Below are 7,233 nucleotides of genomic sequence, written 5' to 3'. Positions count from 1 at the left end.
GTTCAATAGCTGACATAAGCTAAAGCCAACCCAAATAGGGTTCCTGCATCTTATGAATGCTCAAGCATGTTCAAAAATTCAGAACCAAGAATATGTGTCGTCCTTTTTTATATTTCTTGAGCAGTGGTAAACATTCTCAGTATCCCGATTATTACAATCACTGAGTACAATTCAAAATCAAAAACTTCAGTCTCAGAATCTGGCAGAAATCAAATTTACCAGGAAGGAAGACAATAAGGCCCTCAGTTTTGGAAACAACGTCCAGGGACGAGTGCATACCTGCAGATCAGGTCGGAGTGGAGCAAGGATGAGGTCGCACGGCAGCAGGAGCACGCTACTCCATCTCCTCTATTGCGCCATCGTCGATCCCTCTTCCCCTGTCGCTGAACTCCGGCACGGGAGCCACGAGAGCGGCGGCTCTGGCCAGATGAAGAAGGCGGAAAGAGACGTCGAACACGTAGGGCGAGCGTGGGGAACAGGAGCAGGGAACGGGAGAGGGATGGGCGCGTTGGATGGAGGAGGAGCTGCGCAAGGCTGCGGCGCTGCTGTGTTGGGGAACGTAGTAATTTCAAAAAAATTCCTACGCACACGCAAAATCACAGTGATGCATAGCAACGAGAGGGGAGAGTGTTGTCCACGTACCCTCGTAGACCGACAGCGGAATCGTTATCACAACGCGGTTGATGTAGTCGTACGTCTTCACGATCCGACCGATCAAGTACCGAACGCACGGCACCTCCGAGTTCTACACATGTTCAGCTCGATGACGTCCCTCGAACTCCGATCCAGCCGAGTGTTGAGGGAGAGTTTCGTCAGCACGACGGCGTGGTGACGATGATGATGTTCCACCGGCGCAGGGCTTCGCTTAAGCTCTGCAACGGTATTATCGAGGTGTAATATGGTGGAGGGGGGCACCGCACACGGCTAAGAGATCTCAAGGATCAATTGTTGTGTCTCTGGGGTGCCCCCCGCCCCCGTATATAAAGGAGCAAGGAGGAGGAGGCCGGCCCTAGGAGGGGGCGCACCAAGTGTGGAGTCCTACTAGGACTCCCTAGTCCTAGTAGGATTCCACCTCCCATATGGAATAGGAAAAGAGGAAGGGAAAAGAGAAGGAAGGAAGGGGGCGCCCCCCTTCCCTAGTCCAATTCGGACCAGACCAAGGGGAGGGGTGCGGCCACCCTTGAGGCCCTTTTTCTTCTTTCCCGTATGGCCCAATAAGGCCCAATACGTATTCCCGTAACTCTCCGGTACTCCGAAAAATACCCGAATCACTCGGAACCTTTTCGAAATCCGAATATAGTCGTCCAATATATCGATCTTTACGTCTCGACCATTTCGAGACTCCTCGTCATGTCCCCGGTCTCATCCGGGACTCCGAACTCCTTCGGTACATCAACATACATAAACTCATAATAAAACTATCATCGTAACTTTAAGCGTGCGGACCCTACGGGTTCGAGAACTATGTAGACATGACCGAGACACGTCTCCGGTCAATAACCAATAGCGGGACCTGGATGCCCATATTGGCTCCCACATATTCTACGAAAATCTTTATCGGTCAGACCGCATAACAACATACGTTGTTCCCTTTGTCATCAGTATGTTACTTGCCCGAGATTCGATCGTCGGTATCTCGATTCCTAGTTCAATCTCGTTACCGGCAAGTCTCTTTACTCGTTCCGTAACACATCATCCCGCAACTAACTTATTAGTCACAATGCTTGCAAGGCTTATAGTGATGTGCATTACCGAGTGGGCCCAGAGATACCTCTCCGACAATCGGAGTGACAAATCCTAATCTCGAAATACGCCAACCCAACAAGTACCTTTGGAGACACCTGTAGAGCACCTTTATAATCACTCATTTACGTTGTGACGTTTGGTAGCACACAAAGTGTTCCTCCGGTAAACGGGAGTTGCATAATCTCATAGTCATAGGAACATGTATAAGTCATGAAGAAAGCAATAGCAACATACTAAACGATCGGGTGATAAGCTAACGGAATGGGTCAAGTCAATCACGTCATTCTCCTAATGAGGTGATCTCGTTAATCAAATGACAACTCATGTCTATGGCTAGGAAACATAACCATCTTTGGTTAACGAGCTAGTCAAGTAGAGGCATACTAGTGACACTCTGTTTGTCTATGTATTCACACATGTATTATGTTTCCGGTTAATACAATTCTAGCATGAATAATAAACATTTATCATGATATAAGAAAATATATAATACTTTATTATTGCCTCTAGGGCATATTTCCTTCAGTCTCCCACTTGCACTAGAGTCAATAATCTAGTTCACATCGCCATGTGATTTAACATCAATAATTCACATCACCATGTGATTAACACCCATAGTTCACATCTCTATGTGACCAACACTCAAAGGGTTTACTAAAGTCAATAATCTAGTTCATATCGCTATGCGATTAACACCCAAGGAGTACTAAGGTGTGATCATATTTTGATTGTGAGATAATTTTAGTCAACGGGTCTGCCACATTCAGATCCGTAAGTATTTTGCAAATTTCTATGTCTACAATGCTCTGCACGGCGCTACTCTAGCTAATTGCTTCCACTTTCAATATGTATCTAGACCGAGACTTAGAGTCATCTAGATTTAGTGTCAAAAACTTGTATCGACGTAACCCTTTACGACGAACCTTTTTGTCACTTCCATAATCGAGAAATATATCCTTATTCCACCAAGGATAATTTTGACCGCTGTCCAGTGATCTACTATTGTACTCCCTTGCCAAAATCAGTGTAGGGTATACAATAGATCTGGTACACATCATGGCATACTTTATAGAACCTATGGCCAAGGCATAGGGAATGACTTTCATTCTCTTTCTATCTTCTGCCGTGGTCGGGCTTTGAGTTTTACTCAATTTCACACCTTGTAACACAGGCAATAACTCTTTCTTTGACTGTTCTATTTTGAACTACTTCAAAATCTTGTTAAGGTATGTACTCATTGAAAAACTTATCAAGCGTCTTCATCTATCTCTATAGATCTTGATGCTCAATATGTAAGCAGCTTCACCGAGGTCTTTCTTTGAAAAACTCCTTTCAAACACTCCTTTATGCTTTGCAGAATAATTCTACATTATTTCTGATCAACAATATGTCATTCACATATACTTATCAGAAATGTTGTAGTGCTCCCACTCACTTTCTTGTAAATACAGGCTTCATCGCAAGTCTGTATAAAACTATAACCTTTGATCAACTTATCAAAGCGTATATTCCAACTCTGAGATGCTTGCACCAGTCCATAGATGGATCGCTGGAGCTTGCATATTTTGTTAGCACTTTTAGGATTGACAAAACCTTCTGGTTGCATCATATACAACTCTTCTTTAATAAAATGCAGTTTTGTTTATCCCTTTGCCAGATTTCATAAAATGCGGCAATTGCTAACATGATTCGGACAGACTTAAGCATAGATACGAGTGAGAAACTCTCATCGTAGTCAACATCTTGAACTTGTCGAAAACCTTTTTGCGACAATTCTAGCTTTGTAGATAGTGACACTACTATCAGCGTCCGTCTTCCTCTTGAAGATCCATTTAATCTCAATGGCTCGCCGACCATTTGGCAAGTCAATCAAAGTCCATACTTTGTTCTCATACATGGATCTCATCTCAGATTTCATGGCCTCAAGCCATTTTGCGGAATCTGGGCTCACCATCGCTTCTTCATAGTTCGTAGGTTCGTCATGGTCAAATAACATGACCTCTAGAACAGGATTACCGTACCACTCTGGTGTGGATCTCACTCTGGTTTACCTACGAGTTTTGGTAGTAACTTGATCTGAAGTTACATGATCATCATCATTAACTTCCTCACTAATTGGTGTAGGAGTCACAGGAACAGATTTCTGTGATGAACTACTTTCCAATAAGGGAGCAGGTACAGTTACCTCATCAAGTTCTACTTTTCTCCCACTCACTTCTTTCGAGAGAAACTCCTTCTCTAGAAAGGATCCATACTAAGCAACGAATGTCTTGCCTTCGGATCTGTGATAGAAGGTGTACCCAACTGTCTCTTTTGGGTATTCTATGAAGATACATTTCTCCGATTTGGGTTTGAGCTTATCAGGATGAAACTTTTTCACATAAGCATCGCAACCCCAAACTTTAAGAAACGACAACTTTGGTTTCTTGCCAAACCTCAGTTCATAAGGCGTCGTCTCAACGGATTTTGATGGTGCCCTATTTAACGTGAATGTAGCTGTCTCTAATGCATAACCCCAAAACGATAGTGGTAAATTGGTAAGAGACATCATAGATTGCACTATATCCAATAAAGTACGGTTATGACGTTCGGACACACCATTACACTCTGGTGTTCCAGGTGGCGTGAGTAGTGAAACTATTTCACATTGTTTTAATTGAAGGCCAAACTCGTAACTCAAATATTTTACCTCCGCGATCATATCGTAGAAACTTTTATTTTCTTGTTACGATGATTCTCCACTTCACTCTGAAATTCTTTGAACTTTTCAAATGTTTCAGACTTTGTGTTTCATCAAGTAGATATACCCATATCTGCTCAAATCATCTGTGAAGGTCAGAAAATAATGATACCTGCTACGAGCCTCAATATTCATCGGACCACATACATCTGTATGTATGATTTCCAACAAATCTGTTGCTCTCTCCATAGTTCCGGAGAACGGCGTTTCAGTCATCTTGCCCATGAGGCACGGTTCGCAAGCATCAAGTGATTCATAATCAAGTGATTCATAATCAAGTGATTCCAAAATCCCATCAGTATGGAGTTTCTTCATGCGCTTTACACCAATATGACCTAAACGGCAGTACCACAAATAAGTTGCACTATCATTATTAACTTTGCATCTTTTGGCTTCAATATTATGAATATGTGTATCACTACGATCGAGATCCAACAAACCATTTTTCGTTGGTGTGTATGACCATAAAGGTTTTATTCATGTAAACAGAACAACAATTGTTCTCTAACTTAAATGAATAACCGTATTGCAATAAACATGATCAAATCATATTCATGCTCAACGCAAACACCAAATAACACTTATTTAGTTTCAACACTAATCCCTAAAGTACAGGGAGTGTGCGATGATGATCATATCAATCTTGGAACTACTTCCAACACACATCGTCACCTCGCCTTTTACTAGTCTCTGTTTATTCTGCAACTCCCGTTTTCGAGTTACTACTCTTTAGCAACTGAACCAGTATCAATTACCGAGGGGTTGCTATAAACACTAGTAAAGTACACATCAATAATCTGTATATCAAATATACCTTTGTTCACTTTTACTAGTCTCTGTTTATTCTGCAACTCCCGTTTCGAGTTACTACTCTTTAGCAACTGAACCAGTATCAATTACCGAGGGGTTGCTATAAACACTAGTAAAGTACACATCAATAATCTGTATATCAAATATACCTTTGTTCACTTTGCCATCCTTCTTATCCACCAAATAGTTGGGGTAGTTCCGCTTCCAGTGACCAGTCCCTATGCAGTAGAAGCACTTAGTCTCAGGCTTAGGACCAGACTTAGGCTTCTTCACTTGAGCAGCAACTTGCTTGCCGTTCTTTTTGAAGTTCCCCTTCTTCCCTTTGCCCTTTTCTTGAAACTAGTGGTCTCGTCAACCATCAACATTTGAAGTGGTCTCGTCAACCATCAACACTTGATGTTTTTCTTGATTTCTACCTTCGTCGATTTCAGCATCACGAAGAGCTCGGGAATTACTTTCGTCATCCCTTGCATACCATAGTTCATCACGAAGTTCTACTAACTTGGTGATGGTGACTAGAGAATTCTGTCAATCACTATTTTATCTGGAAGATAAACTCCCACTTGATTCAAGCGATTGTAGTACCCAGACAATCTGAGCACATGCTCACTAATTGAGCGATTCTCCTCCATCTTTTTGCTATAGAACTTGTTGGAGATTTCATATCTCTCAACTCGGGTATTTGCTTGAAATATTAACTTCAACTCCTGGAACATCTCATATGGTCCATGACGTTCAAAATGTCTTTGAAGTCCCGATTCTAAGCCGTTAAGCATGGTGCACTAAACTATCAAGTAGTCATCATATTGAGCTAGCCAAACGTTCATAACGTCTGCATCTGCTCCTGCAATAGGTCTGTCACCTAGCGGTGCATCAAGGGCATAATTTTTCTGTGTAGCAATGAGGATAATCCTCAGATCACAGATCCAATCCGCATCTTTGCTACTAACATCTTTCAACATAATTTTTCTCTAGGAACATATCAAAAACACAGGGAAGCAACAATGCGAGCTATTGATCTACAACATAATTTGCAAAATACTATCAGGACTAAGTTCATGATAAATTTAAGTTCAATTAATCATATTACTTAAGAACTCCCACTTAGATAGACATCTCTCTAATCATCTAAGTGATTACGTGATCCAAAGCAACTAAACCATGTCCGATTAACACGTGAGATGGAGTAGTTTCAATGGTGAACATCACTATGTTGATCATATCTACTATATGATTCACGCTCGACCTTTCGGTCTCTGTGTTCCGAGGCCATATCTGTATATGCTAGGCTCGTCAAGTTTAACCTGAGTATTCCGCGTGTGCAACTGTTTTGCACCCGTTGTATTTGAATGTAGAGCCTATCACACCCGATTAACACGTGGTGTCTCAGCACGAAGAACTTTTGCAACGGTGCATATTCAGGGAGAACACTTTTATCTTGAAATTTTAGTGAGAGATCATCTTATAATGCTACCGTCAATCAAAGCAAGATAAGATGCATAAAGGATTAACATCACATGCAATTAATATAAGTGATATGATATGGCCATCATCATCTTGTGCTTGTGATCTCCATCTCCGAAGCACCGTGCTTGTGATCTCCATCTCCGAAGTACCATCATGATCACCATCGTCACCGGCGCGACACCTTGATCTCCATCGTAGCATCGTTGTCGTCTCGCCAACTTATTGCTTTTACGACTATCGCTACCGCTTAGTGATAAAGTAAAACTATTACATGGCGATAACCATATGGCTCCTGCCAGTTGCCGATAACTCGGTTACAAAACATGATCATCTCATACAACACATTATATCACATCATGTCTTGACCATATCACATCACAACATGCCCTGCAAAAACAAGTTAGACGTCCTCTACTTTGTTGTTGCAAGTTTTACGTGGCTGCTACGGGCTTAGCAAGAACCGTTCTTAC

Source organism: Triticum aestivum, chromosome 2D (assembly GCF_018294505.1).
Source record: "Triticum aestivum cultivar Chinese Spring chromosome 2D, IWGSC CS RefSeq v2.1, whole genome shotgun sequence".
Classification (NCBI taxonomy): Eukaryota; Viridiplantae; Streptophyta; class Magnoliopsida; order Poales; family Poaceae; genus Triticum; species Triticum aestivum.
This window is presented reverse-complemented; position numbering follows the sequence as displayed.